The sequence below is a fragment of the Microcebus murinus genome, chromosome 9 (assembly GCF_040939455.1).
Source record: "Microcebus murinus isolate Inina chromosome 9, M.murinus_Inina_mat1.0, whole genome shotgun sequence".
Lineage (NCBI taxonomy): Eukaryota > Metazoa > Chordata > Mammalia > Primates > Cheirogaleidae > Microcebus > Microcebus murinus.
In genome coordinates, this window is record NC_134112.1 from 72,063,734 (window position 1) to 72,091,254 (window position 27,521).

A 27,521-nucleotide genomic window follows, 5' to 3' on the forward strand; every position below is an offset into this window, starting at 1 on the left:
TGTCTCAGGAAAAAAGAAAAAAAAAAAGCTTTGTAAACCATCAAGTGTAGTGCAGAAGTTTGTTGGTATTATTATAATATAAAATTGAACAGATCATTTGTCACAGGCCTGTTTGTGTTGGTTCACAGTGGTGAAAACGCTCAACTATTTATGTTTCTGCAAGGCTTTTCTTTCTCTATTACATCATCTATTCAATAAAATTCATCAAACATCTATGCATGTACCATTTTTCTTCAGCAGCCGGCTTCCCTTGTCTTCTTTATTCTGTTGGACATTTGTGGGCAGAATGGGAAGGGGGCAGTGTATCTTAAATAGTCTGTAATAGAGAATCGATTACAGAATACTGTAAACATGCGTGACACATTATGAAACAGTGAAATGTGGCGTCTCCTCTAGGGGAGTTCAGACCACGACTAATGGGAATCATTTCCTGAAACTCCAACATGATTTATGACTGGCTGTGATCAATTTCTAAAAAAAGACTAAACCTGAACTGTATTTTTAAAGTTTATTCTTATAAGAATATGTTTTTTCTTCTCCCAGCTATGCCACCCACTTTCTCGCTGAAAGTGGAGCACAAGCCTGCAAGCCTTGGTGGCCTCGGAGCAGATGACACCACTCTCTGTGGAGGTGGCAAACAACAGTGCTCGCTGGAATTTGCTGCAGGAAGGAGATCAGGACCTAGCTGTTCCCACCTCCTCTATCCTGGAGCAGCTACTGAAGGCATCTATCTCTGTCCCTTAATGTCCTTAAGTTTCCTATTAAGATTCCTAGAGAACACAAGGACGGTAAAAATGACAAAGTTAGGATGAGACTAAGGTCCTTAGCCTATGCCCAAACATATTAGTTCTCCAAACTCTGATTAGTTACACAGAATCACTTTTTGGGCAAGCCCCAAGCCTGTGGTCAACAGCCTCCCAGCCAGAGTGGACAGCACTACCAGTCCAGACCCGCGGTCCTCATTTCTTTTCTACCTGCATGCCTTTTCTTTATATCAGGAAGACGATGCTATTGACCTTACCAGGTCACAGCAGGACAGGAACGAGGGAACAACATACGTATGTGGCCCATTTCTGCTTGTCACTGTTGAGCTAGCTAGTGGAAAAGGACTTGGGTACAATTTAACTACCTCTGCGCTATAGTAAATGCCCCAAATAGGAATTACATCCACAGCCCTGGTCATAATAGCCCCACGTTCGAACCAACTGACCCAACTTCGCAGCAGGATTTATACAAGAGGAGCTGTCAGAGCACATATGGGCATCCTGAGCGTCGTCTAGCTGACTCGGGACAGCCATGCATATAAGATCCCTCTAAAATAATACCGTGCTTGCCAGGGAATGCACAGACTGTTTTGCCTGTGTGGTCTATTTTTAAATATTGGTACCAGGCACATGGATACTTGCAGCTGTGTTTGAGAAGTAAAGGATAACATGTACTTGAGAGTTAAGCCTGGCATCCATAGAAACGATTCCTACTCCATCTCATATAAATAGCAGCATCAACAGAAGAGTCTATCAAATGACAAAAAAAAAAAAAATCAGTTTATGCAAGTAAATATCTTGATAGCCCATTTCTAAGATAATTATTTCTGAGGCTGATTTTGTATTAGCAACAGTCCAAATTTTATTTCTATTTTTCAATGCCAAAATGGCTCTAATGACAACAGGATTTTTTTGAGACAGAGTCTTACTGTGTTGCCTGGGCTAGAGTGCCGTGGCGTCAGCCTAGCTCACAGCAACCTCAAACTCCTGGGCTCAAGCGATCCTCCTGCCTCAGCCTCCCGAGTAGCTGGGACTACAGGCATGTGCCACCATGCCCGGCTAATTTTTTGTATATATGTTTTTAGTTGGTCAATTAATTTCTTTCTATTTATAGTAGAGACGGGGTCTCGCTCTTGCTCAGGCTGGTTTCAAACTCCTGACCTTGAGCAATCCGCCTGCCTTGGCCTCTCAGAGTGCTAGGATTTCAGGCGTGAGTCACCGCACCTGGCCAACAACAGGTTTTTTGACACATGCACAACTTCACGTGTAGAGTGTATAATAGGCAATCAAATTATCTTTAGTCAAAGAGGATAATAATTGAATACACCTCTAAAGTTGATCTATGTTACAATGTTCTGCTACCATTCTGTTAAGCCACAAAGTCACACTATGAGGCCAACAGCAAGGGCTCCGTGGAGAACCTTCTAAGATCAAGAAATTCATCAGCACCATGATATACCAAGAATCTACCCCAGGATCAATAAATAAATCAGTTAGCTCATATCTGCGTGAACAACCAGAGATATACGGGAACACCAATGCATCTGGTATTCCTATTCCTTCCTCCTGGCTCTTCAAAGTGTGAAGAACATCCAAGCTAATTTGTTAGTGAAAGTAAAGAATTAGAAAGTCAAATATAGAGCCACTGGGAGAAATGGTGTCCTCAGAGCTGATACATTACTTGGAGGGAGAAGGGACCCAGGAAGGCCTTAGAGTCATTAACTAGCTGATGGTTTTGCGACAATGTTTGACTGCTCTTCCTACATAGGACACCTCCTCTCTAGAATGAACACACCACTCTTCCTTGGCTATTTCACCCTCCTGGAAGCTGCCTGCTCCTCAGAGGAAATAAACACCTCTCTGCCCGAAATAATTGAAAAAGTGATGATTGTTTTTGTTTCACAAGATCACAGCAGGAATTTATATTTGAATTACACTTTGGGGCCTGAACAGCCTAGCAAAGGATCCTATTGGCTAGAAAGAAAAGCTAATGTTTCCCTATGTCGGGTTTTTTTTGCTAATTTTGTTTTTCAAAGTAAATGAACCTCAGGGTAAAGTAATCCTAACTGTGGATAAAATATTTATTGGCTATTAAACCTATATTTTATAAACTTGCAGTTCAAACAGAGACACATAGAACATAAAATGGCTAAGACTTAAGCCCCCCACCCCCATTCACTGAGAACTTTGTCATTATCCAGGAGACCCTGAGTCAATGCGGACACGCAAAACAATCAGAGCTCACAATTCCTAATATCCTTGGGCTCTAACGGCCTTCACTAGAACTCCCCCTGGACAGCCTCACGTCCATGGCTTCATCAAGACTCTACAAAGGCCTCACACCTTCTTCTTCCCCAATTCATCTCCCGCTCCCCACCCACTTTTTATCGCCATCCAGCGTAAGCTCTTAACTCTTCTCCAGATGATCCCATCTGTTCAAACCAGTATTTCCCAACACTGTAAGCATGCATCTCTGGAACCTGAGGCTTTGGGGCCACATGCGGCCTTCTGGATCCTCGAGTGCGCCACCTACAACTCACCTGAAACCTTTCCTCTCTTCTCCTCCCCACAGTTAACCCTAAATCTGCTTCTCCCCGACACACACACACACACACACACACACACACACACACACGTTCCTCCCCATGGAAACCACAACAGGCTCTGGCCCAAGCTTCCCACTCCTGGCCAACCGTGGTGCCTTCCCGTGTGGTCTTGTTGGCAAACTGTGCCTCCTGCTTCCAGCGATCTCTGAGTATAAGAGGTTCTTGACAGTCATTTCTGTGTCTGTGTGTCTTTTCCTATCTGACTAAAACAAATCCCAGGTACATTTTAAAACTGCAACCACAAAACTATTTACGGAGCCTTGCGTTCACCATGCGGCTTCACGCCTGTGTGCATGCTGGTGAGCTGCATTCACCCCGTGAGAGCCAGTTTCCAGTTTGTCTTTCCCTGTAAAGCCTCTCCTGACCACCCCAGTGGTGGCACAAAGAGCCCCTTCTCTTTGTGCCACCACTGTATTTTGTCCATAGCTCTTTGCTGAAATCTTGCTATTTCCCCACAACCTAGAGATTTGTTTGCAAATCCATCTCTCCCCTCCAATGCTGTGCTGTGAGCTACAGGAAAGAGACTGGGCCACACTCGTGATTACCGTGAGAGTACTTAGCCTAGTACACAAGCACTCAATACATTCCCCATGAATTAATTTAAGTGTGCAACACTAATGTCAGTAAGCAGTAATGCTAATGACCAGCTTTGCTGCTTTGAAATAGAGCTTTGAAGATTTTGAATTTCTCAGCTACAGCTGGGTATGGTGGCTCACGCCTGTAATCCTAGCACTCTGGGAGGCTAAGGGAGGATTGCTTGAGCTCAGGAGTTCGAGACCAGCCTGAGCAAGAGTATGTCTACTATAAATAGGAAGAATTAGCCAGACAACTAAGAACAGAAAAATTAGCCAGCACAGTGGCGCATGCCTGTAGTCCCAGCTATCCAGGAGGCTGAGGCAGGAGGATCGCTTGAGACCAGGAGTCAGAGGTTGCTGTGAGCTAGGCTGACACCACAGCACTCTAGCCCAGACAAGAGAGTGAGACTCTGTCTCAAAAAAATTTCTCAGCTGGAAGAAAAACAAGTCAATCAGTAAAAACTTTAGATACAACTTACTCTCAGTCATTTAAACTCTCCCCCTCCAAAATAAATATAAATAACATCTTAATGGTGGCTTAAACAAACACAAAGACTTTGGAATGTATTTCCGTATGTGTATTTGAATAAGGGTATGTGATACAACTTTAGAATTCACAATGCAATACCTCCAAAAAAACAAAAAAAAAAACAGAAGACAAGCCGATTCTCAACTGGGAACTTATGCTAATTTTGTTTTTCTCTCCATACTTAAGACCCCTTTATAATTTACTTCAGTTAGGAAATGATGTGAAAGTGCTCTCTGTTCATCCCCAGGAAAGGCCATTTGAGATTTAAATCCATAACTGTTAGAATTCTAGGTAAGCACATAGCTTAAGGAAAAGAATATGTACCCATGTCAATTTTTAAAAGAACTCTAATAAATTCAACATTAAGAATACACATATCTTTCTAAAGTGTGGATCATAAACTTCTCCAATTTACTTTTAGAGAAAGCTCATATATAGCATTCAACATTGCTTTTAAGAAGCAATGAGATTTTATAAATTGTTCTATTTCGTTTAAATACAGGAATATAATTCTTTAGTCTAATAATCATAGTCATACTAATTCTTTAGTCTACATAGAAGGCGCTAGGTTGGGTTTACTTATGTTCTGAAAACAATATTTCTGGCCCTTCAAAAGCTACACAAGCAAAACGGTTCAGGTTGCACTTGTTTATTTAGAGGTGCCCCTTGGAAATGCCTCAAAGTGATGCAAGAGCGTTCCAATATTCCTGTACTCTTCAGATAATTGCTAGCATCCATAAAAAGGGAAAAAACAGCTTACGATGGTTACATCCTTTAGTGGGATTCTAAACCTGATCAGGCCAGCTGCCACACATGGATGGATGCTCTTAACACTAAGCCTCCCACAGGGGACAGCTGAAGCCGCATTTGAAAAGTGTTTGCAGGAACAGGGACGAGCCTCTCTCTGAGCCCCAAGGACAGCACGGTGAATTACCAGTGTGCCTTGTCCACATGAAAGATAGGCACACTAATTCACGTTAAATTAAGTTTGGCCTAAAGCTGCCTCCTTACATATTTCACGTTCAGCCTAAAGGTTTCTGGACCTAATGAACTGTAACCCAACTTGAAGTGTAAACAGACTGTGACCTACTCTTGTAACAAGTAACTGAGTCTCAGCCAATCACAGCAGCCAAACTTCAGTCAACCCCCAGGCACCTAACCATTCAAAGCTGGTTCAAATAAGGCAACCGCTCAGCTGTAACCAATCCAGCTCTTTCTGTACCTCACTTCCGTTTTCTGTAGTCACTTTCCTTTTTCTGGCCATAAATGTTATCTGACAATGTGGCAGCCCTGGAGTCAGTCTGAACCTATTCTGGTCCTGGGGGCTGCCCAATTCGTGAATCATTCTTTGCTGAATTAAACTCTGTTAAATTTAATTTGTTTAAAGTTCTTCTTTTAACACTCACATGTTCATCTAGCTTAAAGCCAGAGGGTCTGGCTGTGCATCTGGAAAGAGCTTGGAGATTACCAGGATGCAGAGCCACATAATTCAGTCCAGAATGGGGGCTCTGGTTTCCCACTGCCTAGATTTGAGTTTTGGCTCTAAATTTCCTAGCTCTGTGGCCTTTCTAAGCCTCAGTTTCTCACGTGTAAAATGGAAAGTAATAAAAGCTATTATAATATTAATATCCAATAATATCACCTAAGTCACAGGATTGTTGGAAGGCTTAACAGATAATGTACAACACAGAACATGTTGCCTGTTATAAAGAAAGTGTCTAGTTCTGTTACTTTAAAGAAGAGAGAATAAGATGACTGACATGCTCTTATCAACTATCCAGACTAAGTCTGAGCTGGAGGATTGGATAGAGGCAGCTTTCTTTATCAAGACTGATGTTTCTATGTCTTCATGATGCTTCAAGTTTTAAGTACAAGCCATGTTCTTGGATTAGCAGGTTAAGAACTGCTGCTAAATTTTTACCATATTATGCAACTCCACCATGTTTCTCTTTGTAAAACTGAAGAAAGTGAACTTTAAGGATACTGTTTGAGAGAGTTAACCCTTTGCACTCACTTGCTTTTTTCTCGATTCCTTTATTCTACTCGGGATTTAATTTTTAAATACCCCAGATTTTACTAAGCACGGCAGAATAAAAAACTGGAGTTTCTTTTCATACAAACTTATTTCAATTTTATATTTCAAATTATTGATATATTCAAATCTCTATAATTTTTGCTAACCATGTCAAGTCACACTAAACATCCGAGTGCAAAGGGTTAATAAAATGTTACCCTGTACAAAATAACCTAATCCTCCAATTCTATCAATGTTGTACCTTTCAGAGAATCAATGGTCAGTTTTTTGCCTGAGTAGAGTTAACCTGAAGAAATGAGCTTTGAGAGATGGAGAGAATGTGACTGAGTTCTGACTGACATCATTTGAGCCCCGGGCTCTAGTCTTACCTAAAAGCTAGATGTAGTCCTGCAATTTTTCAGTTACATAAGCCAATATATATCTTGAGAGGTATTTGGTTTCTGTCACTTGCAACCCCCAAATTCCTTAATTATAACGCACTGAATTCCAGACTTTTGTAACATAATACCACAAATAACAAAATGTTCACTTGCTTACATCTGCCAGCCTAATAAACTTTCATATTTTTTTTCAATGCCACTAACTCCCACTGACAGCATTCTTTCCAGTGAAAAAATCAGATTTTTTCTGATTTCTGTTTCTCTCTGTCCACCTCCATACCTTCTTTGCTTTTACGCTCTTCTTTCCTGTCATTTGCTCTAACCAGCCTTTCTCAGTTAAGGAAATACCAACAGCAGGTTGAGTATCCCTTATTGGAAATGCTTGGGACCAGAACTGTTTCAGATTTCAGAGTTTTTCAGGTTTTGGAGTATTTGCATATACATATTAAGATATCATCAGGATGAAATCAAATTCATTTACATTTCATATACATCTTATACACACAACCTGAAAGTAATTTTACATAATATTTGATATTTTAATAATTTTGTGCATGAAAAACTTTTGTCTGTGTTTTGACTGTGAGCTGTCACATGAGGTCAGGTATGGAATTTTCCACATGTGGCATCATGTCGACACTCAAAGAGTTTCATATTTGAGAGCAGTTTGAATTTCAGATTAGGAATGCTCAACCTGTACCCGTCTATAAAGAATGGCCTAGAGGCCCCAGAAAAGTGACATCCACCTGAAGCTGTGGTCCACAGGGTCCATCACCGAGCTTCCATTTGCTTCCTGGCCTCACTTCCTACTACTTTATCCTACACACTAGCTCCGCTAAGCCCAGCTAACCCTCAGAGACCTGAAAATTAATCTGTTATGGTTTAAAACCACAGAATGTTGGTGTAGTTTGTTATGTGGCCACAGAGAACTGAAACATTAGCCTAAGAGATATAATTTCCTGAGGGGAGATAGACAGACTCCACTTAGAGGTAAGTACCAGATAAAAAGCTGCTAGGCAACACTGAACATTTGAATGCTTTCTGTAAAAACCTCCTGGAGTAGCAGAGCCCATCTTTGATGTTAGCAACCACACGGGTAAAATGAAAAAAAAAAAAAAAAAAAAGACAACCAAAATCTGTAGACTTTGAGTCCAAAGAGCCGAGTTCTGCCACTAAAATCAGTGGAGAGTTCACCTGATGGGCTGTAATTTCTTATCTAGAAAAATGGGACTTGTTATAAAGAATGCATGGCACAAAACATCAGCATAGTGTCTAATGCTAACAGCATTAAGGAGTCTAATGTGGTTATCTCACTTCTTGTTTGAGGGGGTAACTTAATCTACAGGCAATTCTTCTCTTTAGTGATACTATTTGTTATCAAAAAAAGAAAAAAAATTAAAAATTCATTAATAGAGTAATTCTGCATTAATCACAGACCCAATCTTTGAAAACTACCCAAGATATTCAAGAGATTTATAAATATGAATTCAGTCATTTTTACAAATGACCAGCTCTTTAACAAGTGATTCAGCTTGGAAGATTTGAGGCCATAAGTCTCCAAAATCTACTATTTCATTTATGGGCAGCAACTCTTATATACATATCACCTTTGATTTTGCCTTTACAAAAATGTTAATGAAACCTAAAATACTGAAAGAAACCTGCACAAAAATAAAGATTTCAGGATTTACTATAGTTTCCTGGGCTTGTTCCTATAAATCTTTTTTAATAATATCTATTTATGTAGCAGCTGGGAACCACAGTACCATTTTATTATTTGGAATTTCTTCATTTCTTTAAAGTTTTCCACATTTATGTTTAATAATGCACATTAATATTCCAAATGGGAACTTTAAAAAAAAATCCTCCAAGATGTAATTTCCACAGGCTCATGGTCATTTCCAAGAGAAACAAGGCCTTCCACTGAAGGCCTTTCCTAACTATACTACCTAAAGTAGGATCCCACCTCTTATTTCCTTAGTATAAAATCTCATCACAGTTTGTAGTTATTTTTGTAGTGTGTTCTGCTCACCCCATCTCCCTGTCTGGCAGATCATAAGCACCAGGTAAGTGTTAACTATTAGAGTTTACATATGTAGCCTCATTGAATCCTGAAAACCACGTTAAGATAGTTATTTATACACCATTAGTAAGAGTGGTAAACTGAGATTTAAGGATCAGGAATAAGTTTCCTAATAAAGGTAGCATGGTCTAAGTTTCTAAGCCCTGTGTCAGAACCACAGAATGGCCTTAATGGTGCATCTAAAGGTTTGGCAAAATTCTCTAACAACAGCTAAGGGATCACAATAAACAAAAAACTTCAACACACTTTGTAATGTGATAAACTGTTAAATTTAATAGGCTAGTAGACTGTTCATTTTAATCCAGGCACTTTACCCTTGCTAATGCTTTCTTGGGAGCATTTCAACCATGTGGTTAATTTAATAAAAATTCTACTTCTGTCTAAGGAAGAAATAGGTCAAATCTCTGACTTCAGCTTGAACAGTGGCAGGAACATGGAGTTCAGTCTTGGCTCTACTTCCTGCTCCAGGACTCTGGCCTCCCTGCCCCACCTTTCTACCTCTGCTTTATCATCGACAGGGGCCCACAGAGTAACACAACTTTACTTCACTAAAATTCCCCTAAGATGGTTTTGAAGTAGGCTTTATCTATAAAATTTTTTGTGATCATTAACTATAATAATTACCAAATAATCAAATTTGATTAACATAAATTTCTAAAACTATGATTCAAATTATATTTCTGGCTCTGAAAGATTCACTACTCCAAATTTATGTGGGGTATACAAGATTAATAAATACAAACACATGCATTTGTATGTGTGAATGCACACAAAGATAATATACATACACACCTGTTCATACAATCATAAATACTTAGGGTATATCTGGAAGGTTTTCAAAGGCTACAAAGCACAAAACCACAACCAAGCATTACAGTTTTATTGAACGCAATAGGCTTTTGAAACATTTCTAGTTCCAGAAATAGCCTACACGGGGAAAAAAATGATCATTTGTGGAAAAGCAGGACACTCAGCAATAGCCAACAGCTCTGTCCAAAGGAGTCAAAAGGCAAGGGTATTTCTGATTCCTGTGAATCCCCAACATCAAGCTGGGGTCAGGTCCCTGATAGGATCTAACAAAAAAATATCCTTTCCCTGCCCCCTGCAACATCTTCCCTACAAATGAACTCTTAGCTCACAGGTGCCCTGGGTAAAAAGCACACGCTGGTCATGACCCAGCTATCTTGCCGCGGGTGCAAAGACGTGGGGCTCTTATCTCTTTGGGAAGTCTGGGTCTTTGCTGCAAGCAATTATTTTTGGTATCACTGGGAAAAGTTTGTTCTCAAGCAGGAAATCTGAGTGTTGTGGGCAAACTGCAAGTAGTCGAGAGGGACTGCTCACCTCGTCATCAAGGGAATGAAGCACCCCAGAGGCTGGACTCTGGAGGGAAAATGAGTCTAGACAGCAGGACACAGCTGATGGTGAGCAAGCCGTATTTCAAAAGCCAAATTATTTAGACTGGTAATTCTCCAACTTTTTGGTCTCCAGATCCCTTTTATACTCTTAAAAATTATTAAAGGTACAAAGAGCTTTGGTTTATGTGGTTTAGATATGGCTAGTTATCTTACTAGAAATTAAAACTGAGAAATTTTAAATCAATTCATTTATATTAAAACAATAACAGATGCATTGTGTTAACATAATATGTTATGAAAAATCACTATATTTTCAAAATCTAAATAAGTGAGAAGAATGGCATTATTTTGCATTTTTACTAAATTCCTTAACATCTGGCCTAACTGAAGAAGCTAGATTTTCGTATCTGCTTCTTCATTCAATCTGTTGCAAAATCTTGTATCATTGGCCAGGCACGGTGGCTCATGCCTGTAATCCTAGCACTCTGGGAGGCCAAGGTGGGAGCATCACTCAAGGTCAGGAGTTTGAAACTAGCGTGAGCAAGAGCGAGACCCCGTCTCTACTAAAAATAGAAATAAATTAATTGTCCAACTAAAAATATATAGAAAAAATTAGCCAGGCATGGTGGCACATGCCTGTAATCCCAGCTACTTGGGAGGCTGAGGCAGCAGGATCGCTTGAGCCCAGGAGTTTGAGGTTGCTGTGAGCTAGGCTGATGCCACGGCACTCTAGCCCAGACAACAGAGTGAGAGACTGTCATAAAAAAAAATCTTATAGCATCATAGCTTCTGGAAAGCTCGTGTACACTTATGACATAATGAGAATGAAAAAAGAAAGTGTCTACTAGTAAGAAAACTGTTTTGACCTCATGGTTCAAAACTTAGAAGGACCTTGGGGATCCAAGGGACCCTGGACCATACCTTGAAAGTAACTGCTCTAGACTTGGCCATTTTCTGTCTTTATTTTCCTTTCATCTCCATCCCTGCATTAAGCCTTTTGGGACATTTCAGCCTTGTATCAGTTTTACTACAGAGAATGAAGATTCTTCTCTATATACTTGTGCCACAAGTTAATGAAAGAACAGCGAACCCCAAATATTAAACTCCAACGTGGTGGTTGCCTCATGACCCGAAAAGAATCTGCCTCATAGCTCTCCAAACACAAAGTCAGTCTCAGGTACAAAACTATGATCTTTTGGTCAAACACCTTCCCCCACCAGAAACTGCATGCATACGAATGCAGGAGAACTAAACAGGCTTGATGAATATACGATCATGTGCCACATGCAGAAAGAGACACTAGGAGCAGGTGTGGTCAGATAAAAGATTACATGTCTTTTTTGTGATGGCTGAAAAATAATGAGGTACTAAAATGAAAAGAAAGTCAAAGCAAAAAAGAAAAAAACCCAGAACAGTAACCACCAGACTCGGTTGCCATTAGAATCCATAACCAGGACAGCAAACAGCAGGAATGCTACCAGAAAAGCACTCAGACCCAGAGACAAAAGAGACAGCAGCAGCTCCCCTGGCTTGGGGGAGAACACAGGAGAGGTGATGGGGAAAGACACTCCTGGGCTATGCCACAGTTTCAGAAATTAGAAGGTGCTGCCCTGCTGGTTTTGAAGATGGAAGAACAGATGACAAGCCAAGCAACACCAGCAGCCTCTAGAAGCTGGACAAAACCAAAAAAAAATGGGTTCTCCCATAGAACCATCAGCAGGCTGCTCTGATGACCTATTTTAGACTTCCGACCTCCAGGACTGTGAGATGATAAATTTGTGTTGTTTTTAAGCCAGCATATTTGTGATGATCTGTTACAGCAGCAACAGAAAACTAATACAGGGTAGTGTCAGTGGAGACAGTGAGAAGCAGCAGGCTTTGGGGTGTATCTTATAGTCAGAGCCAACGAGATTAACAGAGATTAGATGTAGGAGAAAAATAGGACAAAGAGGAAGCAAGGTTGTTTGTGCCCCAGCAACTGCAAAAATGGATCAATTTTTGGTTGGAAGAGTGTCAGCGAAAGCCTGATTAGAATAGGGTCAAGAGAATGGAGGAAAAGGAATTGGAGTCAGCTAGGGGGCAACCATTTCACGGAGTTTTGCTGTAATGGGGCAAAAGGAAACGTCGCAACAGCTAAACTGGAGGCAGGGTCAATTTGAGGAAAAATTTGATGACACAGAAGGGTGGGGATAATTGATGGACAGGTATCCCTGGATATGTGAGAAAGCACAGAACTGAGCACACAATGGCCAGCCGAACCTGAGCCACAGACATGGCCAGCTTGCCCAGAGTGAGAGCAGGAGAAGTGGGTATGAGGGTACTGGTGCCAGCGAGTCGGTGACGTGCTGGTGTGAGGTGATGGAGCCCTGATGGCGTCTATGCTCAGTGAAATTGAAAGCAGCTGAGAGTGAAACAAAGGGTGGTGCTGCTGCAGGTCTCAGAAGAGGGAAGAAACTGTAAAAGAATCTAGAAGAACACGTGAGCAAAAGCACCAGGAATGCCATACAATTGCCAAGCAGCACAAAGGGCCAACAGGAAGATACAGTAGTGCATTTAAAGTGAGAGCAATACTCTGGTTTCTCTTCAGATCGTATAAATCTTTCGCCTTTTACTAAAGATTTCCGTGGAGAGGAACAATTCTGAGTTTTATACCAATTTTTTGAGGTCTTGCTTTAGCAAGACTCCACAAAAAAAAAAAAATAAATAAAGTAAAGAAAAAATAAATAAATAAAGTGAGAGCAGTCAGCAAAGTGGGGCAGTTTTCCTCCAGCTTTGTACAACCCTACTGATGTGAGCACAAGGAAGACACAGTTTAATTTCACAAGCACCAGGGCTTTGCTTAGTGAGGTCTGAAGGAATGGGGGCACGTGCAAAGGAGGGACTGCAGCACTTGCTTGTGGGATCTAAGATGGGCAAGGAGATGTCCGACAGTTGAGGTTTCATTAAATAAATGATATGCAGTGATAAATCTCCAAGTTGAAGACTTCCTAGGGACATGCTCACAATATATTGAGAAAGCAAGCAGGCTGCACAAATTACTATGCAGAGCATGTTCCCATTTTTGAGAAAGATACATATGTTCACTAATGCAGAGAAAAATGGTTACTTCTGAATGATGGGAAAGTTTCCTTTTTTGTGCCTTTGAAGATATTCTATGAAGAACATTTATTCCTTTAATAATTACATAAAATTACACATATTTTAAATAGCACAGCTATCAAAATTTCTTGCAAATTATGTCATTTAAAATTGTACCCACCTAAATTACACATTTCAGGTTGCCCTAAAATCATAATAGGCACTACCAATGCTCATTAAGATGACACAGATTTTTACAGGCAAATGCGATTGACTGGGCTATGCTTCTCTAAGGAGGGCTTTCCAAACTAAAACATTACTAAAAGATACCCATAAGCAAGGACTGTTTGTTCAGTCAGTACCGATCAAGATGGTGTAGCAGTGGTCCTCAAAATTTTTGGCACCAGGGACCGTTTTCATGGAAGAAAGTTTTTCCAGAGACCAGGGTGGGGGATGGTTTTGGGATGATTCAAGCACATTACATTTATTGTGCACTTTATGTCTATTATTACTACACTGTAATATATAATGATTATACAATTCACCATACATTGGGGACCCCTGGTAACGGATGTAATCTGTCCTTGTTTAGTTACACATCCTTTCTGATTCACTAATGCCTATGTGGTTTCTGTTAAATATTTTTAATATCCCTGTTCATAGCTAATGGAAAAACAGCTGATGCGAGAATATAGAAGGTGGTGTTGGTTTTTCATCCATGTGAAATACACTATAGCCAAGAATGCTAAAATTTATAAATATTAGAAACACTAGAAAATATTTTAAATGCTCACTAAAAAACAGAATATAAGACTATCAGATAACCTGGTTACAACTGTGTTAGAGTGGTAAGATTATGGGTAAAGTTTTAAGTCAGTAATTCAACAATCAAATAATATATGTTTCTATTAAGGAAAGAAAGTATAACTTTCTGGTACATGAAGAATTAGAATGCAGTTATTAGTGAAGAAAACAGGGTCATTAAGAAAGACTAATCCCATATGGCTCCCCCATAGTTAATGTACCAAAAAAAGAAAATGAGATGTGACTTTAAAATATCACACAATGCTATTTATATAGTTAAAAAAAGATTAATAAAGGAACATCTGATTAGCCTATAAAGCAAATGTTACATTTTACAAAGATGATCTCTTTTAATTCTCATAATTATAATTACTGATAAAAATGTTAAAAGCTGCTCCATTATTGCTGTCTAGTAATCTTCATCCCTTAGTTAAATGTATCAAGATTTAAAAACTAGCTTCTTAAATACTGACTTTTTTCCCTTAAATATTTAATTTAATATCATCTCATAACTAAAAATACTCTCATTTTAAAGGGGTGGCTTAATTTGCTTTGAAGCAAAAATATCAGAGACACCACAGAAAGAGCAACAAGGCCTCACAAAAATCAATATACAACTCACTGACAGGAAGAAGAGCTGAATAACAAAATTTTAGATTAGAGGGTTACCAAATTGCTTGTACCGGTTTAAATCATTTGAGGTGCACCAGGAAAAAAAAATGAACAAACTGATTTTCAAAGCAATGAAAAGCAGAACAACAAAGGGAGCTGGAAAATCCAACAACAAACATGTGGAAAACTGATAAGCTTTCAGACTGATGACCTTCCAAAGTGAAGTAAGTTGATTAGAGAAAATATTCAGCAAAATTATTTCAGTGCTATAGGAAAATGTTTAGTGCCAACTAAAAGTACTTTAATTTTAAATAAATTCATAACATTTGTGTTACATGCATTCATCACACATTCTAAGGAAGTGTTTTAAGCCAAAATTATGTGACATCAACTCATTTTCTTTTAGAAACACTGACATGACTGTTTTTCATGCTTTTGTTCCATATTCAAATTTTTATATATACTGCTTTGCCTAACAATATTTGAATATAAATAATATACTTGTTCAGTCTGTAAAACAAGTGCATAAAGTGATTAAACAAGGAACACAAGCACATGATAAAAGACCAAACTGGCAAATGGTTTGAAGGTCAGAGAGCCCATCTGCTTCTTGAGAGGAACTACTGGAGACCCCGTCACGGCAGACCACCTGGCCTCTGACCTCTCTTTAAATCTTGCTGTCATGCCCACCCCTGGCCACCCCACCCACCCCTTGACTTCCACCCCTTGACTTCCACCCCAGCTTCTTCATCTAAGCAACCTGCCTTTCACTCATGTCAATGAATGGCACACAAAAACAGACATATACCCAACCATGGCATTTTCACATGGATATTGCTGAAAATGATGCTGACCACAACAACCAACCCCTCCAATTTGAAGAGGCACAGAAGAAATCTTACAGCCCAGTATTACCAGGAGGAGTTTGCCTTCCCTGAGGAAAGATTCCTATGTTTTCTTCCCCCCTTATGAACAACGCAAATCACGTAACTCATCCTGTTCCTGTTTTATTTTCCCTATTAGGAATCTGAGAACGCCAACTATTTGCCTCAACCTGGGAGCTCAGTTTCTGTTTTATGTACTGGGCCTCAAGTAAGGTTTCATTAGAAGAAATTGTCTTATTATTAAATGATCTGTAAGCCACTGTTCTAGTATCTAACTTTTATATACTTATATTTTTTCCATTTTGCTGTTTTTATTCTTGTAAGCCACCTCAAATCCTATGTGGAACAATTAAGTAAATAAAGGTGATTAAGTCAACTATAATAGCATACTGGTTTATTGCATGCAGTTCTTAATGTCTTAATAATTCATGTTTAATCCAACAATGCAAGAAAGCTCCTTTAGTGCTATTTCCACAGGCTTCCTTGGGAATGTATCCGGGCTAAGTGACTTACAGGCACTGGACAATGGTGGCTTTGGGAAAAGCTGTCCTGAAAAGGGTTACTTCCCTGTCTTTTATCATCAAAATCCCTTTAGAGCTAAAACCAGCATCAGCCACCCATTTGCTGGCCATCCTGCTTACTGAGCAGAAAGCCTTTGCAGCCCTGACAGGAATCAGCACCAGGGATTGCACCGTGCTATACAAAACACACCAGCTTTACAGGTGACCATCCTTCAGATCCATGGTTCCCAAACTTGAGCATGCATCAGAATCACCTGCAGGATTTGTGAAAACAATGCTGTGCTCCACCCCCAGGACTTGTGAGTCAGGTCTGAAGGAGGGGCCTGAGAATTTGCATTTCTAAGGAAATGAGGCTGATGCTGCTGGTCTGAAAAACCACACTTGGAGAACAAAACCCTTGGACCATTCCATTTTCCTGCTTAATAATCAATCTTCAAATACTCTGTCCTTCCTATCGCATTAAGCACACAAATGCTTCAGCTGGGTATTCCTGTGCCCAGGCTGCTTTTCTGAGACAAATACACTTCTCGTTGCTCTATTCATGAATGTACTCACCCGTCAGAAGACTCCAGAAATGCCACCTCTTCCCAGCATCCATCTATAACTCATCTTCATTAACTCTTTCATCCATGCTTTACTATAATCCTAAAACAAGCCTGCCTTGCAGTATAATTAGTAGCTGTGACCAGCTTGCTTCCACTAGATTAAACGGGGGAGTGGCTAAGGAAGATGCACTTGAAGTTAGAAAGGCCTGGGTTCAAGTTTTGGCTCCACACTTATCAGCTGTGTGACACAGGACATATTAGCCATAAACCTTAAAGCGAGAGGATTAAATGAAATAATCCGTATAAAGTACTAAATAGCATGCCTGGCAGACAGTGTAGCTGTTTCCAAGAGGTTTCAAAACCTCCTCAAATTCTTCAACACTCCACCCATGTGGTCAGGTCTGTCTCTTCACCTTGAATCTGAGCTCTGCGACTGCTTGACCAATATATAGTAGCCCCCTCTTCTCTGCAGGGCATGTGTTCCAAGACCCCCAGTGCATGCCTGAAACTACAGATGGGACCAAACTCTACATATACTATGTTGGTTCCTATACATACATACCTATAATAAAGTTTAATTTACAAACTAGGCATAGTAAGATTAATAATAATAAAATAGAACAATGATATCAATATCCTGTAAAAAAACATTATATAAATGTGCTCTCTTCCTCTCTCAAGATATCTTATTGCATGTTACGTTTTCAGACCACAGTTGACAGTGGGTGACTGAAACTGGAACTAATGTAATGGAAAGTGACATTGTGATCTAGGCTAAAGCAGATTCGACTTCCTGTCTTTTAGGATGCTCACTGCGGGATACCAACCACTTTGAGACAAGGAAGCCCAAGCCTTCAGTGCCTGCTGAGCTCCTAGCAGACAGCCAGCACATAAAGGAGCCACCTGAAAATATTTAATGGATCCTCCAACACACCCTCCTTTCCTCCTTCTATAATTCATCTTCATTAACTCTTCATCTGTGCTTTACTATAACCCTTAAACAAGCCTGCCTTGCAGTATATTTAGTAGCTGTAACCAGCTCGCTTCCACTAAACAGGGGAGTGGCTAAGAAGATGCACTTGGAGTTAGAAAGGCCTGGGTATGCACCGCACAGAGGTGCAGAAGAGGAGCTGTCCCCACCAAGCCCAGCCTAAACTGCAGATGGGTGAGTCAAGTAGACTGATTGTTGTTTAAGCCACGATGCCTTGGGAGGGGTCTGTAACACAACCATAGATGACAAAGCAGGAACATGGTCTTATCCTTGAATCCTTTCTCTTCTCCAACAGAGAGGAGATCACAGGTCAGGATTCTAAAGAGTGTTCATCACAAGGTTCAGACATTTCTGGAAGGAAAATCCTCCTATGAGGATCTCTCTTTGTGAGTAAATACAAAATTCCCTGGCAAAGAATTAATTTTAACCCCCAAAACCCGCACAAACCTAGTCCTCACCTTGTCTAAGCCCCCAGAGTGGTGCCAGAAGTTCAAGGAGTCCAGGATGCAATACATTATCAATAGAGCTGTTAAAACAAAAAATGCCTCCATGAAGGATACTGATACAAAATGGTCAGAGTGCTTTGTAATCTCTCAAGTAACCTAAGAATAAATAGGATAAATAGGAGAGACCAACATCGATTTTGAAAAGCAAGAAGTCCATGAGGATTTGCATGTAGCGAGAGATCAGGAGGACACGGGACATAGCAGCTGCACAACAGGTAACAACTTTAGGGGAGTCACACAAAATAGAGAAACATAAGTAACATTGGTACGTGGAGACCAAACCAGAGAAAATGGTTATTTCCCTGTATTAACTATATTATCAATGTTCATATCTTGCTAAGTTTTTCATATTCTTACTTTGACCCTATTTGTACATAGTCCTTTATCATGGGTCTTAGAAAAACATCCTATCAGTTATAGCATATACCTTAGATCCCACTCCTTTTTCCATTGTTGCACTTACCACAAATGGAACTTTTTAATTATGTTAGTGTCCTTACTAGACCTTAAGTGCCACAAATACCAGGACTGGCTAGTGTACACTCTTCCCAGTGCCCAGCGCAAGACCTGGCATTGTAATATACACTCAGAAATATTTGTTAGATGAATGTTGAATTACTAGCACTAAAAAGGCTATTGAGAGAACTGGAACAGATGCCTGAATCAGTTGAGCATGAATTCACGTGGAGCATAAATACACTGTCCTTAAAAATAGTTTCTACCTTGACACTGCAATTGCTTTAGGAATAACTGGTTGCTGTCACCAGTAAGAAAATAATGCACTCTAATGCTGGAGGAGTTATTTTTATTAGCAATCCCTTGTCTATTCGAGTCCTGTTCACACCCCCCCACACACAACACATTACGTACATTTCCAGCCATTACCCGGAATTCAGAGCTTCCTAGAACCATACTTTAATTAATGTCAATTGTAATTGCTTCCTCACATCCTTCTCTCCCTTTTTCTGTCAATCTATTTCCAAAAGTGGCAGACACGATCTCCCTTAAACACTGTTTTTGTCACATCCTTTTCCTACCTCAGAGCCTACAGTGAATTTCAACTGTCAACTGTTTGAAATTTAAACTCATTAAGAGTTTAACACATTGACGATGCCCATTAAGGGTTTCTAAAGTGCTTCCATTAATTGTCCTGCCTACTATCCCACCAAACCAAACCTGCAACTGATTACCATCCCCTAAACAGGCACAAAACACATGGAACCTCTGATAGAGCCCAGCAGACACGACAGAAGGGTGCGATTCAGATACTGAGGTCTCAGCAGTCTGTCAAGATGCCCCAGAAGGAAGTCCGATGCACTTTCGAGAGTGTCCAATGAAAGTTTTATCCCCACTCATAGAAAGAGAACTGTCAATAGAAAATTGCCATCAACTCTAAGTTAACTTTTAGGGATTTAGAAGTTTATTTTAAAGAATCTAATCTAAAACCAAATTCTGCTGATTTAGGCTTTGTGAAAGGAAACCCGAACTTTCTAACAAGGGCAAGGATACATCTGCATTTTAATAAACCAATTATTTAAAATATTGAAGTTTCATCAGTAGTCCCTCTATCATCACACTGGCTCATTTAACGTGCCCTCACAAGTTCACTGCAACTTTCATTGACTGGAAAACAAAACAAAACAAAGCAATCAAAGGATTATATAATATCAAAATCAGTACAACAGCCTTTCACGGAAACCAAACCAAATTCCTATTTAAGGACTCAATTTACTGCCTGCTGATTTTATTCAGATATGAAACAGAAAAACAAATTGATCAAATGCTAAAAAAATTTTTTTGAAAATCAAAAAATGAAATGCAACTAAAAAGACTTAATAATGACTGAAATACAGCCTATAATCCCTGCACTGTGGAAGGCTGAGGCAGGAGAATCCCTTGAGGCCAGAAGTTCGAGACCAGCCTGGTCAATATGGTGAGACCCCGTCTCTACAAAAAATAATAAAAAAATTACCCAGGCATGGCATGATGGCACTTGTCTGTAGTCCCAGCTACTGGGGAGGCTGAGCCAGGAGGATCACCTGAGAAGTTCAAGGTTACAGTAAGCTGTGATCATGCCACTGTACTTCAGCACTCCAGCCTGGGCGGCACAGCGAGACCCTATCTCTAAAAAAATAAATAAATAAAACAGCAATAATAATGACTAAAATATGAGAAGATCAGAATGGAAGCAGCAGTTCCTTTGCAATTATGTCCTTGTCCATTTAATACAGCTCCATCATTTCCTTAAACTTGAGTCAGGCAGCATTCTCACATGCACCAGCATGTTCTCCCTAGTCCAGAAGATGACAGAATCGTACCCTAATCATAGAAAAGTACAAACCTCTGGTATGATAAGAAGAAAACATTAAAAATCAATGATGCTATTCTACATTGTCATACTTGCCATTTAGTACGATCTTAGAAGTCTTGAAGGATTTGTTTATAATTACCTGCCGTCAACTGGAAGAAAGTCGCAAATGAATGATTAAACATAGAAGACTAGTAACTTCTTTGTAGCTTCAATTTCTAAATTTCGATATTTACAATTGATTACAGGTATGTGGAAAATGTTCTGGGAATTCACAGCAATTAAAGTAAAATAAAGAATCTGTAAATGATAACCTCCAGCCTTAGGAAAATGCTTAGTTTCCTTAATGTCTTTGAGGCAGATGCATGATGAAAGCCAAGGTTAGGAGTCAGAGAATGACATATAGTTTCTGAGCCTCAGTTTCTCCATTTATAAAGTGGGAGTACCATGACTGACTTCAGTGGATTTCATAGGGATGACAGGCACATAAAGTGCCTGGCACATAACAAAACCCCAACAATGTTAAGTGCCCTTCCAACTCCATCTCCTCCTCCTACTTCAGCCTTCTGGGAACAGCAGTAAACCTCATGATTCCTGGGAAGCATGAGCTGAATGGAATTACCCTTTTCTCAATTTTGGTTTGCTTACTGTCTAAGCCACCATCCTGGGGTAGAAGAAGAAAGGTGTGGAAAATAAGTTGTTTAGTTTAAAAGGATAGAACCACCTTCTTCCTTTTTTTTTTTTATTACTTTTAGATGACTGTGAACAGAAGTGGTCTTAGACAGAATTATTCATGCAAAGTTGAAAACAATGCCACCCAAAAGCAAAAGTTTTTAATATAATAAAGAATATGCTGCCTAGATATGGACACAAGGGAAACAGACTGGCAAAGCCGGAGGATGAAGTGTATAAAATCATCTGAAGGTCTAATTTTCATCACACCATTTTTATACACTTAAAAAGTCACTTTAAAACAAATGAACAATACAGGTTATACTATGCCCAATACCCTTTAAAAGTTTCCAAAATTTCTAAGCCCTACTTGGGAGGGAGGAGTTGTTTCATTTTAGAGAATGGTGGCTGAACAACACCTGACAAGTCACGTCTCTCCCTCCAAGGCACTCTCACAACTGACCACGAGGTCCCCACCCAGGGGTCACTCACGCCTCTGGAAACAGTGCTGCCCATGTGGCCAGGTGGAGCTCCCAGGAGCTCTTCGGGTTCTAAGTGATGCCTGGTTCATGAATTGTTCTTTGCTCAAATAAACTCTGTTAAATTTAATTTGACTGAAGTTTTTCAGGTAACAATTTAATGTCCATCTCTTCCCCTAAAGTCTAAGATCCATGAGAGGAAGAAGTCATGCCCCTTGTTCACCCCTGCACCCTTGGTGCCCAGGACGTGCGGAGCACCACAGAGACAACAAATACCTGCTGGATGAATGAAAGCACGGATCCCTCACCTTCTCTCCCTACCCTGTTCAACTATCACAAGACATGTATAGCTGTTCCTTCCTTATTTCATTTGTTCAAAAACTATTTACATTTTGACTCAGAAAATGGGAATGGTAGAAACAGATCTCTTAAGTTTTCTTTCTAAAATAACCATAACCAAAGCGAAGTAAAATGTTGAGAGTATTGCCCTGGACCCTTGTTTCTTCTTACCATCAAAATACAGACTTAATCAGAAACGTGGCAAAAGGAGTTTCTACAAAAACCTGTGACTTTTAATTTAGCCACTGAGTGTCAAGATAAGGTGGCTAAAATGTCATCAGAATGCCTCAAAGGAATACCCTGTACTTTCAGATCACATAGAATTAATTCCAAAAAGGAACTGTTAATTGGACCAACGGTCCCCACAGTTGTGATAATCTTCAAGTTGTACTAAAATACATTCCTGGTTTCATCCTATTTGTAACCCTGGCTTTATCCTGCACCCAGTGTGGATCAAACAGTATATGGAACTGAGCTGGGAAAGTCTCCTCTTTAATTCATTCTCCTCACAGATATCTTGATAATTTACTAATAATAGTCAGCAAGAAAATGTTCAGTGACTTCAGTTGATTATATCAGCCAAAAATGGTAATGATAAACACTTTGCTTTCATAGACTCATCATCTTCATTTCCCAATATATAAAAAAGCATTAATTTGCACATTATTCTTTTTTTCTGCTAATGATAAACACTTATCAGAAAAAATAAAATTTCTCAGAAGTGAGGAATCCACACGGATAGTTTCTGTGTTTGTCCTACTGGGCAAAATACAATGCTATTTAAAAATCAGCAGCTATTTGTACTTTATGAAAACTGATTTGCTTGCAGAAACAACACAAAGTCCGGTCAACATTCTTTTTCCTTTCTCTAGACGTGGAACAAAAGCATTATCTCAGCAGACAGGAGAGGAAACCTAAATTAATTTATGTTTTCATGAATTCAGCTCTTCTCAGCAAATTAATTCATTCATTAATTAAAATGAACAGCACAAAAAAAGGGTATGTTTTGGTCAAGCAATTGCCTGTATTCATAGGAGAATTTTGAAATACAAAAGATCGCATGTTTTACTTAGCTGAAACCAATAAAAAGCCAGATTGTTATTCCTTTATCAGTATTTAGCAGACATGTCATATGAGGAAAACATTCATAATACTCTGTAGCATACCAGTAGCTGTTTTGAAAACTCGAGTGGAAGCATTTATTCTATTTAAAAAGACGGCTTTTGTTCTGTCGTGATTCACTGAGCTATACAAGCATAAACGTTTTTTAATTTGAAATATAAGGCATTTAAATTTCTGGATATGCAACTATAACTTAATTTTAAATAGGAAAATATGTGATACATTTTGAAGGAGTCATGAAATTTGTTAAAAATGGGCATTTCCAGATTTTTACCTTTGAAAGGACAATATTTCACAAGAAAATCACTGTATCATAATGCAATGTATTAAATCAGTAATTTAGAGTTTTTACATTTATTTTAGCAAAAAACAATTTTAAGAGTGGCATCGCACTGACCAGTATTACCTTAAAGCAGTGTTGATAAAGGGGGGCAAGCTTGACCCTGTGGGGAGACCTTGCTGTCACAACTGGGGAGATGCCCACTGGCTCCCAGCAGGCAGAGGCCAAGGACGCTTCTAACCATTCCACAACATACAGGACGGCCCCCCAACGACAACAAAAGATATCTGGTCCTGAATGTCAACAGTGCTGAGGTTGAGACAACCTTCTTTAAAGCAAAATCATTAAAGGGCCTTAAAAAGATTTTAAATTTTGAACTCATGAACAGGTCAGGTTTTTGAAAAGGAAGATCACTCTAGGCTAAGTCTGAACATCTGAGTCCGAGTTACAGTCTGAGAAAAGTAAAATTTAGGGCCAAAAGACACTATTCCAAACAATTTTAAATATATAAAATTAAGATATAGTATTTTCTAAACAGACACATTATTTGGTATAATATATCTCCACTTACATGCACTTCCAACTTTATTTTTATGCCTGGTACATAGCAGGTCCTCAACAAATGCTTACTGGGGGAAGGAGGGAGGGAAAGATCTAGCTTCCTATATCATACCCCAGAATATTTTATAAGATAACCCACTAAATCAAGATAAGGCCCCTCTTGGGGTTTAACAGGTTGTTAATGTTCCACCAAGGTCCTCATTTTCCAGTCTCCTGCTCCTCATGCAACTGGGTGCATCCACAGAAGTTCTCACCAATGCACCGGTGTGCCCTGTGCACAAGAAAGCACATACTTGGAGGAAGCCGCTTGCCCCTCATTTCTTCTCTTTCCTCCTTACCATAATCTGGCATGTGGAGCTGGCACTGGTCCAGCTTCAACTGTGCAGATGAGACTAACTCCCCGAAAAGAGTTTACTAAGACAAAAACAACCTGAGTTGTTGAATGACCAACTTGGCATAAAGCTGCCTCTCTAGCTGGGATTACTCACCTCCCAGAAGGAGGAAGAGAAATAAACTTATTTGATCTATTATACTTTGGGTCTCTTTGCTACAGCCGCTTATACAAGGTAATTCTATAATTGATAGTTCCCTATATTGCCAATGCTAGAAATGCATTCTATCCAAAGAAATGTTAAACTGGCTAATTTTTTAAAATTTCAATGCAAATAATAATTGCAAGTCCAGACTGTATAGTCACTCTCTATATGAAAGGAGGGCTGGGCGTGGTGGCTCACACCTGTAATCCTAGCACTCTGGGAGGCTGAGGCGGGTGGATTGCTCGAGGTCAGGAGTTCGAAACCAGCCTGAACAAGAGTGAGACCCCGTCTCTACCATAAATAGAAAGAAATTAATTGGCTAACTAATATATATAGAAAAAATTAACCAGGCATGGTAGCGCATGCCTGTAGTCCCAGCTACTCGGGAGGCTGAGGCAGGAGGATTGCTTGATCCCAGGAGTCTGAGGTTGCTGTGAGCTAGGCTGATGCCACGGCACTCACTCTAGCCTGGGCAACAAAGCGAGACTCTGTCTCAAAAAAAAAAAAAAGAAAGAAAGAAAGTTAGGAGGAAGAATTGCCTGTCTTTAATACATCAATTCTCACTTATCCAATCTGAAAGGAAAAAGAAGGCACAGAAGAAATCTGAAGATAATTGCCAAAGGAATTCATGGTTTAAATGATATAATATTTATGTAAACTCATGCTAATGGGCTGGGCCCTGTAAATGCAGGCTTACACATCTAATTTTGACCTTTAAAATTTTATAATTATATTAAAAAAAAAAAAAAAAAAAAAATTTTATAATTATAGCATTTTCACATTCTTGCCTTTATCTCCTTTTGACTGAGATACCAATAAGAATACTAGTAGCAAGAGGGGAAAAAAAATCAAGGCCAGAAGACTATACAAACTAAGCAATTAGCTTGAATCACTGATTTCTGGATAAACTGTATACTCATTATTTTGAATTTTTGATTCAATTCAAAGGTTCTGAGTCCATCTTGGTTTTCAGAACATGGAGCTGCTTCTCCTTAGGCACATTCTTTATTAAACTCCAAAGTATTTTCCTCTGGACTTCATTTGTATTTATTCAAAGATTCACTCCTAATTTGTGTGAATGAGGCAGCATCACTGAGAAGCAAAATATTTCCCATGAGATTAAATTAAAAATATTTCAGTTAAATGGCTTTAAGCAGTTCAGATTTTCTGTACTTTTTAAAATATAATTTTTCCTTGGCTGGGGATGCAATGGCTTACATCTGTAACCCTAGCATTCTAGGAGGCCAAGGCAGGAGGATCCCTTGTGCTCAGGAGTTCGAGACCAGCCTGAGCAAGAGTGAGACCCGGGGCCGGGCGCGGTGGCTCACGCCTGTAATCCTAGCTCTCTGGGAGGCCGAGGCGGGCGGATTGCTCGAGGTCGGGAGTTCAAAACCAGCCTGAGCAAGAGCGAGACCCCGTCTCTACTATAAATAGAAAGAAACTAATTGGCCAACTAATATATATACAAAAAATTAGCCGGGCATGGTGGCGCATGCCTGTAGTCCCAGCTACTTGGGAGGCTGAGACAGAAGGATCGCTTGAGCCCAGGAGTCTGAGGTTGCTGTGAGCTAGGCTGACGCCACGGCACTCACTCTAGCCTAGGCAACAAAGTGAGACTCTGTCTCAAAAAAAAAAAAAAAAAAGAGTGAGACCCGAACTCTACTAAAAATAGAACAATTAGCTGGACATGGTGGTGTGTGCCTGTCGTCCCAGCCACCCAGGAGGCTGAGGCAAGAGGATCCCTTGAGCCCAGGAGTTTGAGGTTGCCATGATCTGTGATAATGCCATTGCTCTCTACTCAGGGTGACAAAAGGAGACGCTGTCTCCAAAATTATAAATATAAATATATATATATATATAATTTTTCCCTTTCAAAATTAATGTCTTGAATACTGTATCTGTTATAAAACTGCAGACTTTTTATACTGGGAAGTATTTTTACCTTAAACATATGAAAATAGGAAAAATATATATTGTAATCTCTCAATACTCTCCCCCACCCCAATAATATTTATGGATTGTTCTGAGAAGTCTATTGCCATTAACTCAATGATCTATGCAATTTTGTATGATAATCTGAAAATAAAAAGCATCAGTATAGTATGATTTAAAACATAAAAATAGCTTGGTCTGAAATATATTTTTAAATATTTTAAAATTCTAAAGAATTTGAATGCCTTATGATGGAACCATTTCTAAATTGAATAAAGTTCAGAGTACAACTTAGGTATCTTCATAATTTATGTATTAAGTTAAAAATGTTTACTATTTTCAGAGAAACATTACTTTGGACTTTCTTTATAAAACAAAATGCACTTCATTTCCAGTTGAATAGCAATATACAGATTACTGATTGAGGAGATTTTGATTCTTAATTTAAGCATAAATTGGTTTCATAATGTGAAATAAAAATAAAAGTTTCATAGCCTCTCAATTTCTTTCTGGGGCACTAGTCAGTCATTAAATGATATTCTACTACTAAAAGAAAGGATAACTAAGTGACACATTTGGACCCAAGTAAATATTTCACTAGTTCCAGTGAACGCCCCAGGGAATAGTCAATCAGTAAATCACCTCAGTGAGTCTATGACAGTTACCACAGGTGTATCAAAATGACAATCATCTATCTAGACAAATCACAATTCTCAATTTTAGAAAATAACAAAAAGCTTTAAAAATCTCCATATAACCCTGATTTCCACACAGGAGGCCATGCTAAAATGCAACTGGCAGCTCTCAGCATGCCACATCTTTGACCTTAGCTAAGTCACAATCTCTGGGGCTTTCTTTTTGTTCGTTTGTTTGATTTTAAGCTATACATGAAGGAGACTGGTCTTGGCCAGTGGTTCTCCACAGGAGCAATACCCTAGGAGATGTTTTGGAAACAGACAAGAACATTTTTAGTTTTCACAGTGATTGGCACTTAGGGGTCATGGTAAAGGATCTGCCATATGTT

The 27,521-nt window shown here is 39.4% G+C and overlaps 1 protein-coding gene and 1 non-coding gene across 2 annotated transcripts in view; one reads left to right on the top strand and one right to left on the bottom strand.

The window, feature by feature from the left end:
• CTTNBP2 (cortactin binding protein 2) overlaps positions 1-27,521 on the bottom strand; it is a 147,817-nt gene that overhangs the window by 106,560 nt on the left and 13,736 nt on the right.
• On the top strand, positions 12,895-13,010 carry LOC142873117 (U5 spliceosomal RNA). The gene has a single exon (XR_012921167.1). It is a non-coding gene; the product is annotated as a U5 spliceosomal RNA (small nuclear RNA).